At 26.7% G+C, this 13,385-nt stretch overlaps 1 protein-coding gene across 13 annotated transcripts in view; it reads right to left on the reverse strand.

Annotated features, from left to right (window-relative positions):
- Nucleotides 1-13,385, reverse strand: part of cac (calcium voltage-gated channel subunit cacophony) — a 277,952-nt gene that overhangs the window by 110,640 nt on the left and 153,927 nt on the right. The gene's annotated exons all lie outside the window — the stretch shown is intronic.

A 13,385-nucleotide genomic window follows, 5' to 3' on the forward strand; every position in this document is an offset into this window, starting at 1 on the left:
AATAATAATATTCCCATCGCCGGTCTCTCACCGCGTTATTATATTATTGTAGTAATATATTGTATTATACCGTGGGTACGTGTTGTCATCGGCGTGACTAGTGGTTGGGGTGGGAGCTTACCACCCCATAGACATACGTAGCTCCCCACCACCACTAGTTTTTTTAAAATTTACAGTAGCATTTTAAATCCTAATCTTTGTATACATAAAGGAAACAACCGCCATGGGTGCCATGCCTGTAAAATAATTGATTGTATACAAATATAAAATTATATTATGTTAATATTATGAACGTAGGTACCAAATTTACGAGTTTAAATTATATGATGATGTGGTGTCAAAATACACATTAGATCGACTATAGTTATACGTAAGTAGCCAAGTAGGCGTGAATAATTATAAGGTAATAAATTAAATCGTACTATTTTATAGTTGTTATATTGCTTAAATTTTATTTTTAATGACCAATGGGAAGGTGTTAAGGTTTTTGTTTTCAATTCTGATTTTACAGAACTCTCCACGACTACTCAATTGTATAATAACACTTATGAGATGGGAGGGTGTGTGAGTTGTTTTTGGCCCCACAACTCATTTTGAACTTTGGTTTTCTAGGGCTATAGTTCCCGTCCATGCATGTTTTATATTATTATTATTATTTTGATACGATGTATAATAACATAAGTCTCGTCTGCAAATACTCACGCACACACGCATTTCGTAACAGTACATTAAGCCCCTTATTTGCGGGTACGTGTATAAAGCAAGTCCGTTTGTAGTCGGTGCGCGTGGGACACGGCGCAACGTCGTAGGCGTTTCCGTCGGCATTTAGCCTTTGCTTGAGCGATATAATTATAATATCAATAAGTAAGTCAATATATGTTTATTGGTGTATGATGAAACACTGAAATTTTGATATGCCTTCATTATACATTTTATTTTATTCTCGTGATAAAAATAGTTTCTTCGTTTAAATTGAAAAATATAATGTAGTAGTGTAGTCGTTTAAATGCGATTTTTTAAAGAGTTTTTTTAGTATTTTTTCATTATTTTTCAACATATTACAATAATATTGAAATTTATAATGATATGTGATCAAAAAAAAAATTGTAATGTATATAATATCATAGCATACTTACATATAGGTACCTACATATATACTAATACATTGTACCACTAACCTGTGTTATACTTCAAAATTTATTAACGTTCATAATATCAATAATTTGACATTTATACTAAAATACATTATCTATATTATAATTTATAATTCTCTGATGATTATATCATTTCCAAACTATTTTTGAGTTATCTATTTATAGAAATTTGATTTTTGTGATTTGTCACAGTTTGAATTTTCATCATTAATTTGTTTTCTTTGACTTTCAATTATTTACTTGTAAATCAAGATAACATTTCAATTCAATACAAGATTTTTCATACCTATGTGGTTTTTTTTGTTAACGAATTTTCGCGTGTTTTTTTATTATTACATTTGAGACGTCGAAATTTCAATCTTCATAATTATTATATATTGGCAATAATTTTCATATTACATAATCTATACACATATACCTAATATTTTAATACTGCTGAATGTGTGTAAAAGAATTTTATTATAAATACATTACGGTATTAAACTCTTGCAGAGACTTTTTCGAAACTCGATATTTGACGTTGTGCTGATGAAAGACTTCCACCAAATGATACAAGCGTAATACTACAATAAAATAAACATATTACCAGCTATTTTAGTATTTTTTAATGCTTATTGAACTCGCTGATTAGGAAAGAATTACCTACTTCTATTATTTACGGAATTCCACGGCTAGCATAATATGATAAATAAATTTAAAATTAAATTTTAACTACCTAGTAGTTTTTGTATTATTTTAGTTGTTTACTCAGGACAGTATAATAGGTTCATGACAATGGGTTTGGAAAATAATATGTGATTCGAAAATGTTAGCAATTAATATTAATCTATTAAAATTATTATAATTCGTAAATATGCTTTAATTATATTATAATTAATACTGTTGAGAAACTACTCGTTAAAATTTTGAGTTAGAAACAATAAAATGTTCAAAAAAAAATATCCACTTCATAGAATGTATTACTACAAGATACTACTTGAGTAGTAGAGAAACTCATCTAAATAATTTTAAAATATGGTTTTTAAGTATTTACAATACTTAAAATTTTCAAAACAATCAGAACATAAATGTTTTATTCATAAATAATGGACAAAATCGGAGTTAGCGTACTTGGTGAATAACCCTGTATATATGACACGTGTAAAGCGCAATACCACGTGAAATTTTTACGTGTCGTTTTCTTGCAACGTTAGACTTAATCCCGGATTCATTAAATAATATCACGATGGTCGAATACCCACGGGAAGAACTGCGGGGTGACTCTATCCTTCGCATATCACCCTTCGTGCATTTACCTAGTTCTCACTTTATGTCATCACACTAATATGCACTTGGTCGTGAAAATCATGTTTTGTAAATGGCCGCGTGAATATATTCAGTATAATACTGTCTGTGATTTTTGCGAAATTCTCACAGTTTAATATGAAATATTGTAACACACATTTTTTATCATCCTGTATACATAATATTATTATAATATACATCAACAGCTATTACACCAACGCTTTTCCGCTTTCTGACAGATTATTACACGTGTACAAATAGAATATACGTATCGGTATCACGTCATTATATTATTATATAATGTTATATGAAAGAAGGGAGCCTTGATTTTTCTTTATAATCATCATCCTTTACAAATCTACCTACTTTAGAAAATCCATGATGACCCACACAGCCACTAACGGTTCCTAGCAATATACGGTCTTGAAAACATCATATACTATTATTATTCATCGTACATGTATACTATAATAAATTATCTAATAAGACATTATATTATTAAAGTAAGCTTATCCTATTAAAGTTTTATAAGTATGGAATTTTGTTATTTTATAACAGAAGCGAGTATTTTAATTGTAATATATATTTAATTTTAATATGATTTGAATCGATATTTACATACATTACGGCATCATCGTCAAAATATTATTATACGACTCGGATTTATAATATTCTGCAATATCAAATATTAAAATATGCTAACATTAACAGATAATAATATTAGATACTCTTATAATGTTAAAATAAAGTATTAAAAAAATTAATACATTTAAATATTAAACTACATTTGAGCAAACCCGTAGAGTCTTAAATAACTTCACTAATATTAAATACAAATAAATAATTATCATAAAATATCGTAAAAATATAATTGAATACACATAAATAATAATAAAAAAATAATATTTTTGTTTATTGGTGCATTTATAATCGTAATAAAATCGTACGATAAAAATCACTATTTGTATTTAATATATTAGCGAAAGTATATTATAATGCACTACAGTTTTGCCCTTGAGGCCCTGAGATAAAAGTCAGTATACAGTTTTGCTCAAATGAGGTTGGTCATAACTAGGTTTGCTCGGTCAAAAGCCGAAATATGACTTTGATCCAAGGATTATGGGCAGTTCGCGTTTTGACCGGGCATTTCTGAGGTTTGCCCGATTTCTACTTTTGCCCGTAACATATATATATTATATATATACAAGGTATAACAGATAGAACTGAGTTTTTGGAATAACTTTTGTTCAAATTAATATTAAATTTTTTTTTCATAAGTGACCTTAGAGCTACATATGTATACCTTTTTTTTGTTTTATTTTTTAGTGCCGAAAAAAAATCAAGTTTAATAAAAAATGATTTTACCCTATTTGTGAATCTGATTATAAGAACAATTTTGATGGTAAAAAGCTTTATCTAAGTTACTTAGTTTCTTTTTTAGAATTTTCCTAAATTCAATATTTTTTTGGTTAAATTAATTTGGAACGCAATAACTTTTTAACAAAATATAATTTTTGAGAATTTGCTGACATGAGTATATTTCTTAAATTATTTACTTATCATAATAATGTTAACAATTTTTGTCATACGATGAATTAGCATAGTTTATTTTTTTTTTTTTTTGGTCAGATCTTTCTGTTATATTTTGTATATATATATTAGGAACTATCAAGTATGTATAAATACGTACTCCCATGTTTATATTATAAATTAACAGTTAAATTATTTCACTGGACGATTAGTGTTTTTTAGTAATCTCATAACTATCAATATACATTTTCCTTTTAGATTTTGACCAAAGATTACACAATGTAATTATTATTTTTATGTCTGAAGACATTTTTTATAATACACAAAATACACCAATCTTCAATATACTATCTGATACGAAATTTAATTTAATTTACATTTTATATTTTCGTATTAAATAGCCAATTAAAATAACCGGAAGAACAAAAGCAATATAAGAAAATATATGAATATTTACTAAACACCCTGCAGTTTTGAATATATTGGATAAGTGATTAAATTATAAATATAATATTATTATACATAATATTTTATTTATGTTATCATTAATATTAATATTGGAATCACAAAAAATTAAATTTTATTAAAAACTTGTGTAGTATAATAGTATCAGTTTTCCCATATTAAGGTTTTGAGTGGAGCGATGAATTTATTGATTTTCAATGATGTGGGTTTTTTTTTTTTTTTTTATTAATTAAAGGCTTCAAATACAAATGTTTATTAGCCTACAATGGTTTACATGTTTAATTTATAATATAATGGAGATTTGATAGTTGTGATGTGCTGTCTTTGGTTCTTGTCTTATATATTGGTTGTAAGGTCGGCCATCTTGATGAAGTTTACTATGTTTTTTTCTTGTCCTGGTCCGAGTGCGTCTTTGAGTGAGGAGGTGTTCATTTTTGCTTTTGATCTGGCGTTATGGTAAGTGGGGCATTCTAGGAATATATGTTTAACGGTGAGTTCGCAGTTGCATGTTTCACACCTGGGTTTGAGCTCTCTACGCATAAGATAGGAATGGGTGATTCTGGTATGTTCGATGCGTACTCTGGCGATCATGGTCTCTTTATGTCGTGTAAGCTTGACTGGAGGGTCCGGCCATTTTTTGGTTAATGGTTTTATTTGTGTTTTGTTTTTTATTTTAGTGTCAGCAGTCGTTTTATTTAAAATTTTTATTTTTAACTCCAATAGTTTTTTATGGAATTTTACGGGATCAATAGTAAATATCTAAGTACTAGACTTGGCCAAATAATTGGATAGAACCAAAATTTTAAACAAACCGAGTTTTTGATAAAGTAATATTTTACTTCTTTGTTATAATTCTTAAATAAATAGCGTTACACACTTAAAATGTTCACTGAATGTTTATGTATTCATTTTTTGTGGTCAATGAAAGTTTACAAATATTCACAATTCCATGATATTTTTTTAAAATAATATTTAAAGGTATACCTAATGCTTACAAAATTCGTAAAAAGTGTAATTTGTATAGCTTGAGCTTGAAAAATGATTAAAAGGTTACAAATAAATAGTTTTTACTGAAAACAAAAATCTAATGTTTTGAGGAAAATAGGCATTTTATCAAAGAATAAGAATTTAAATTATCTTCTTGGAATCCAATTATTTTTATAGGGTCATGAAATTTGTATGTACATAATTACATTTTAGTGTATTGCTTAGACATTTACAAATATCTAGATTAGTTTTAAGTTATTATCTATATTGCCATAAATTACCTACTAAATAATAGCAATATATATATATATAATAAGTATAGTCATAATGTCTGTTAGATTGTGTTTGTTGTACAAATATTATGATTTATGATTTCATTCAAATGTAACACTTCAATAATGGTGACTTACTCAAAGACAATTTTACGAATAACACTCAACATGTATTGCACATTACAGCTATTGCCTAAACAGCCCATCATTTCTTATGGTCTGACTTCTAAAAACCACATAACCATAACTTATAATATAATAATTATCAATCAAGTTAAATCGATGGAACATTTCACTTTTGTCGTTTGCAACGAAAAAGCTAATACAATGTAGTAATCAGAAATCTGCATCACTCCACCATCGTAACTACGGCACAGATATTGCAGTAGTTAGGTAGAAACTAGTAATATTGATTTCAGTATTGTACTAAAAAATACCAAAAATTCGTTGTAATTTATAAATATCATAAATGTATTGTAATTAATTTATAATCTCTTCTTAAATAATATTTAATTCTACAAAAAATTAATATTTTTTACATTTTACAATAACAATATCTATGCCTAAATTGGTTAAACCAAACATCTTTCATCGTATGGTTGGACCATAAATGTTTGTTTTAAATTTTCGAAATGAAAGGCTCTTTGAGTTAGAGCTAAAAGTTATTACACCTCGAAAATTTCGTTCTACGTCAGTTAAAGTAACAAAGCGTAATCATTGAAAAATTTCCCTTGTGCTGTGAATATATCATTAAACTATGATACATTTTATTTTAATAATGGTTTTATTTTCAATAACTTTCTTGAAGTTTTCATGGACTGATATACCAATTTCACAAAATATATTGTCTAATTTATTTTGAACTTTTTTAATCATTTTAATAGTTTCTATTATCGGAAGTCCTTGATTTTCTAATTTTAAAATCGCGTCCTGTAAAAATCCGTAGCTTTAGTGAATATCTACTAAATCAGTTGAAGTTAAAGTCTGAATCAAAACATTTCGTGATACTTATATTGAAACAGCTTCGTAAGAATCAAATTCTTGTATGGTACTTTTTATTTCATTAAAATATTTACAATAGGATGATACAGCCTCAAGCCATGTACCCCAGCGAGTGATAATAAGTTGTGACGGTAATGACGTACCTGGTACTTAATTTTTAAAAAGATTAGTTCGGCTTGAACGAAAATCATCGGGCCAAAGAAGGAGCATTGATTTATCGGACGATGTTGTTATTGTTGAATAATTTGCTTATTAAGAATTTCCGTATTTAATAAGTACACTTTTCTTGGTTATAGTTGGTTTGAAGTGTTCCAATCACAACGTTGCCACAAATGACATATTCATTAACATTTTTGATCTCATCAATTGAGAACCAAATTTTATTTCCCTTTATATTGTTTCCTGGATTATTTTAAGTACCGGAATACACTTTATTTATGTAATTTTTGTGTGATGTAGATTCTTTCAGAATTTCCTATGAGTATGAATATATACGAATGTATACGTTTCCAAAAATAAACGAAATTCTGGGTTATTGATTTTATGCAACAAAATACTGACCGATAACAAAGCTTTACACAAGTCTTTAGAAAATTATGATTTTTTGTAATTGTAGTTACCTGAAGTTACAATATTTACGTTTTTGTGGTATTTTGTCAATTAATTGTCTGTTTATACTTTCAGTTTCGATATAGTGTGTTAACTTTAAACTTTCGTTAAGCAATTACTTTTGTTTCACATGATTTACATAAAAGTACGATTCATCACATAAAAACGAAATTCTCAAAAAATTGTTATACGTATTTTTTTTAAAGAAAAAGTTAACAGTGAAAATAGTAGTTAGCTTAGTTTTTGTTATATTTACAAAACATATACAAAACACGATTGCTCAAAATTCTAGAAATGACTAAAGAACAGCTGATTATAACAGTCAAAAAGTTATATTTTACAAATTATTTTTGTATTGTATTGGACATCTTTCGATTTGATATGATCAAAATAATCAGTGGCGTAACTTGGAGTCAATCTTGGGGGGGGGGACAAGCAGTAGTAAAACTAAAAATGCATATATATAACTAATCTTAGTTCGCATTGTGCTATTGTGGTAATAACTAATAACCCGCCATGCCATCACTGTCATCTATCTGCAATTCCTTGTCTTAATATATGAAGGCGCTCGATTTATAATGATACTATTAATAAATAATAATCTTAGGCACTCAAAAAGTCAAAACGATTAATCTATTATTATTAATTATTAAACAATCCATTATGCTGTTTAATTTTGCTATGATAAAATAGAAATTTAATTATAAGTTATAACTTTTAAAGCGGGGCAAAACGATACTATTGCCCGCTCAATAAAATATCTGGAGGGGCAGTAGCCCCCTCTTTCTCCCCCCAGATTATGCCTATGAAAATAATATACATAAAATATCATTATTACTTTATACTATACTAGCAATTAGATTTTATGGCTGAAGATATTTTAGTATAATAATATCTATACAACTGTCGAGTGTCGACTAGATATATAGATTAAATAGTTGTATAAATTAGAAAATTCAATGAAATCACAATAAAATTGAAAAATTCCAAAAAAATGTATTTAAAACTTCTAGATTTGAATTCGTACTTACATGCAACGTATTTAAAACTTAGCAATAATTTGAAAACGTAGCAAAAAGTTGCAAATGCAAAAATATATGTTCCCTAGTAATCGCCGTCACTCACATGAAATACCGAAATGGGAGTGCAAATAAAATTATTATATTATATTGATTTACGAACATTCATTAAAATGAGACGGCGTAGAGTATGTAGTAGAAAAGCATGGTTTAATCTAACAGGAAATAAATCAAATAGTGCTTGCATATATTGTTGTTGTTCTAATTAATTTGTACTACATATTCTGCACGTTTGTGTTTATTAAAAAAATAAAAAAATATAAGTACATTGGTATTTATCTCGATATTTTTTTTTAACAAACATTATCTCTACTTTAAAAATTAAAAATTCGGCATAGCCGTATTGAATATATTTATATTGCATATACAGTAAAAAATAATAATTTCAATTACTAAATATTATAATAGGTAGGTTTCGTCAAATGTGTATGTTTTTATTATCTATTATATGATACTATATAGTATTTTAATATTTATACATACTTATACTGTAAGTTATAGGTAGTAATTTATATAAAAGATTTTGGTATATATATATATATATATATACAGAAAATAAGTAAGAAATACGAGGGTTAAATATTTTTTAATCAAAATATTTTAAATATGTAGTAGAAATATATTAATATAATATGTTCCTGTTACGTAGTGAACCTATATGTATACGTTTGGCAGACTTTATAGACTTTGTCCACCAAGAGAACGCGCAACGGGTTGACTAAATTTTTCGTTTTTCTGTGAATCTCCGTGTGATACTTATTCATAGGAGAAGTAGTTGATGATATCAGGGTGACGTAGGGGGATGCGTAAAATCGGCGCGTTCTCTCGCCGGAGAGAGTATACAACGCATTTTGACATAGAAGTTAAATAATTTTAAATTTAAATATATTAAAGTATTTTAATTAATACTCTTATTGTATCCTTCAGGTACAGATTGTGTATATAACAATAATAAAAAAATATATATTTAAAAAAAATACAATACTAAAATTATTCACCGGAAACTTTAATTTTTTTGTGTACTTAAATGGCCTATCCATAACGCCGTGTTATCCTAATTTGATTATTGAAGTGCATTACAAAAATTTTCGTGAATCACATTTATACTAATTTTAAAAAGCTTACGCATTGGTGTTGATTTGCCACGCTGTATGTTTTTTAATCGATTAATAAAATTACATTAAACAAGTACATGTTTTAAATTTATACGTATAATGAATATAGTATAATATTATTATACCTATATACTCTTATATGAAATATATTCTAGTTTATATTTTGTACTACACTTGTTTCCATGAAAAAATTGCGCTATAGATTAATAAGTAAAAAAAATCATAACTATTATCTGTTTCAGAATAATCTAGTTGGTGGAAAAATTAAAAAAAAAATTCCTACAAAACCAATTATGATATTATTACATTATTATTATCAACACTGTTAAGAGTTAAGTTATTAAAATATTATAACCGAATGAATTATGAATGGATATAATATTCTGTTGTTTTTATGACTTCTGTCTTACGGGTGCATTATAATTATAAGAAACCGAAACACAGTTTAGTCATGATTGCAATGTACGTCATATTAATGATAAATAAATAGTATAATATGCGTAGCGTGTGCCGTGCGGTAAACAAACTGACCGAGTGAAACAACACAATAATTTACAGTTCATACATATCTAATTTAGTGTCCATGTTTTGTATCAAATACGCAGGTTATTAAAGTTAGTGTATTATTATTGTTGTTTTTGTTATAAATGTAATATATGTATTAATATTAGTTACGTCAATTATATTTATTTGTTTAGCTTTTCAAAGTGAATATTGGTGTGATGAATTAAAAAAATTTGATTTTATAATTATGATCCAACTGAAAAACTGAAAAATTTAAATTTGTAATTTAATGTTATGTTAAAATAATGTAAATAACAAATCGTATATTTATCTTTCAATAATATGCATTAGTGTTAAAAATAGAATGTTTATTTATTGTGGGTTGAACACTACTAGTGTGGGTTACTACTAGTTGAACTATTAAATCAAATTAATTAAAAAAATAATTATATGACATAAATATAATTTTTTAACTTACGACGAACCTCGGTTTCAATGTATAACACTATATTTGTCACGTGTATAAAAATTATTAAGTCGAAATATTATAACGAGTTTCTCATTATCAATCATGTATAAGAATTTGGAATAGGTTTGTTTACTTTGCAGAAATTAGACCATGGTAAATTTCAGAGATTTGGTTCAGGTCTACCCATGTTTTAGTGCACATGATAAACTGTTAAAATAGATGTGTTAATTATGAATATCATGTTACCAATAACCTTAAAACAGTATACCTAGGTTTGGGTTATACTCAGCTTGAGCATATGACTTCACCATAACTGAGCTGAAATCAGCAGCATTATATGCGCTATTTCGTTGCTTGTAAGTGCATATATAAGCGTTAAAAAGTACTTGATTTTTTTTTAGTGCCAGAACTTTCAAGCCTAATACTAATAAATATCAGTTATTAGTAAATAAATTTATATTTTTTCAGTAAAATATTATATAATAACAAAAATATAAACAATATTTAAATACATACTGTTAATATATATTTTAAATAGTGTTTATAACTTTTTAGTTTTTATCACTTATCAGAAACAAAGCAGGCGTCAGGAAAAAACTTCTCTATTGTGTAAACAAAGTTGTAATATATAATTCATAGCTTTTCAATAAATTTCCATGACAACCAAAAGGAAAACAATTAATTATTTAAAAAACAAAAATGACTTATGGTTAAGAGGATTTAAATATAAAATGCATTTAAGACGAAACATATCTGAGTGGTTTGATCAATCAATTTTAGGATAATTGATCAGCGTATAGTTTGCAAAGGGAACTGCTCCTGAATTTTAAATAATTTGTTTATAATAATAATAATCAGCATAACAATGGTGTTTTTAAAATAAAAATCTAAATAGCAGAAAAAATTATAAATATGACGTTAAGCTAAATTTGTTTCAAGATTAAACATAATATTATATAATGTATTTTATCTTACACACATTCAAAATACTTTTGAAGTAATAAGCCCGAGGACCCAGAGGCTTCACCTACTTTCATAAGTTGCGCTACTGTATTGAAGATTAAGATTAAGATTAAGGTGTTTTAACAAAATGTTTTCAAGATCGGGTATGGTATGATAAATTTATAACACCAAATATTTTAATAATATATTATGTAATAATTTGCAGTGAACGTGGCGTATTGCGTTTAATTGTACGTTTGAGTATAATGATAATATTATATTAACTTGTTACAAGTTATACATACGATCACAAGGTTGGGAATAGATCCGGACAATAAAATAATATGCTACTAATGTTGTAACACTATAAATTATCTTTCGTTATCGCGATCGTGTGTTCGTTATCGATTTAGAATTCTACCCCTAGATTTCCGTAATAATTAAAATGGCATAAAATTTACACGAGTATCTAGATAAAGAGAGTAGGCGTTATGGATATAAGGATAAAATATTCAATTCATTCGAAGAAAACAATAGCTAATACAATATTATTATGATTGCACAACTGTAAACGTTAGCATCATATACCTAAAATAAAATGTATGTGAAATTATTAATATAATATAAGGTAAATGACTTAAGTAGCATGTTTTTATGACAATTTGTTTTGACTTAATTTTCTTTTCTTCTCGATTTCTCTTCCGTGTTTTGTTCTATTGAAAAATTTGACAACTTTATTCGGTCGATCATTACAGGCAAATCACATCTTCAAATTCAGCTCGAAAAATAATTTACACCTTCCAAAAAAAAATGTGTTTTATCAAAAATTGAAACTTAAATGTTATTTATTTCATATACTCGTAATGTTATATAAGAACACAATTCCAATTCGGTGAGAATATTTTTCATTATTATTTATTTATCTATTTTTTTATCTGTACATCAAATATAGCAATTAATTGATTTTTAAATATTGTTTACAAATTTACAAAAGATGTGTTTTATTTTTCTAATAAAATGTACATAATATTCTACAACACGGTCGTAAACGAGAATAAAATAAGCAGTTATACATTTAGCAGTAACCTTTCCAGTTGAATGTGAATTACACTGATGAGGTTGATAACCACTATATAGAAAAATCGAAGGTCTCAATAATGGGTTACATTTTATATATTAATATTCTTTTTTTTTCATAGTATAATTCCTGAAGCTATATGCATAGGGAACAATATAGTTGATATGTGACATTTTGAATGAAAAAAAGTATAATAAAAGAGAGCATTTACAATATTTACATCGTTGGATGTACATAAGCGTTATTTTTTTATTCCTGATTATTCTTGAGTTTTGAAAATTAATTTTATTAGGTAATATACTTATGTGTATATTCATCATATCGTAATGCTATAGTATCTATATTATTGTTACCGCGGGGACGGCTGTCGTCGTTGTCATAGATTGACTCCAGCGCAGCATTATCTCCAGTTGACAAAAATATAAAATAATAAAATCGCTCTCAGGTTTTGGTTTTATTGCCGCGGTACACATTTTCTATTTTTCTTTTAAACGTTATTTGGAGGTGCTAAAAAAAAATTCGATGACGCAGAGAACGACTGCAGTAGACGACCTTTGTCCTTTTAGTATACATCATATTATATAATATACAGAATGCTCCATTTAACGAAAGACATTCTAATTATTGTTATTTCAGAAAACACTCATTTTTTGAAAATATTTGTTTTACATGATGTTAAGTTTCGTTAAAAAACAACATTCTTGGAGAAAAAATAAAAATTTTTTAGCATTTATTACCGAAGATATATTTTTTTTTAAATCCTTACTCTTTTGAATGATAACATACATTTTTAATTTAATATTCGTTAATAGAATATTATTTAGAGTTTTGATTAGTTGATCTTGATAAAACGCATATTAAGAAGTATAAGAATTTAATTTTTTGACAAGCCGTA

The sequence above is a fragment of the Diuraphis noxia genome, unplaced genomic scaffold, assembly GCF_037042655.1.
Source record: "Diuraphis noxia isolate RWA-SAM2 unplaced genomic scaffold, SU_Dnox_SAM2 contig0003, whole genome shotgun sequence".
Classification (NCBI taxonomy): Eukaryota; Metazoa; Arthropoda; class Insecta; order Hemiptera; family Aphididae; genus Diuraphis; species Diuraphis noxia.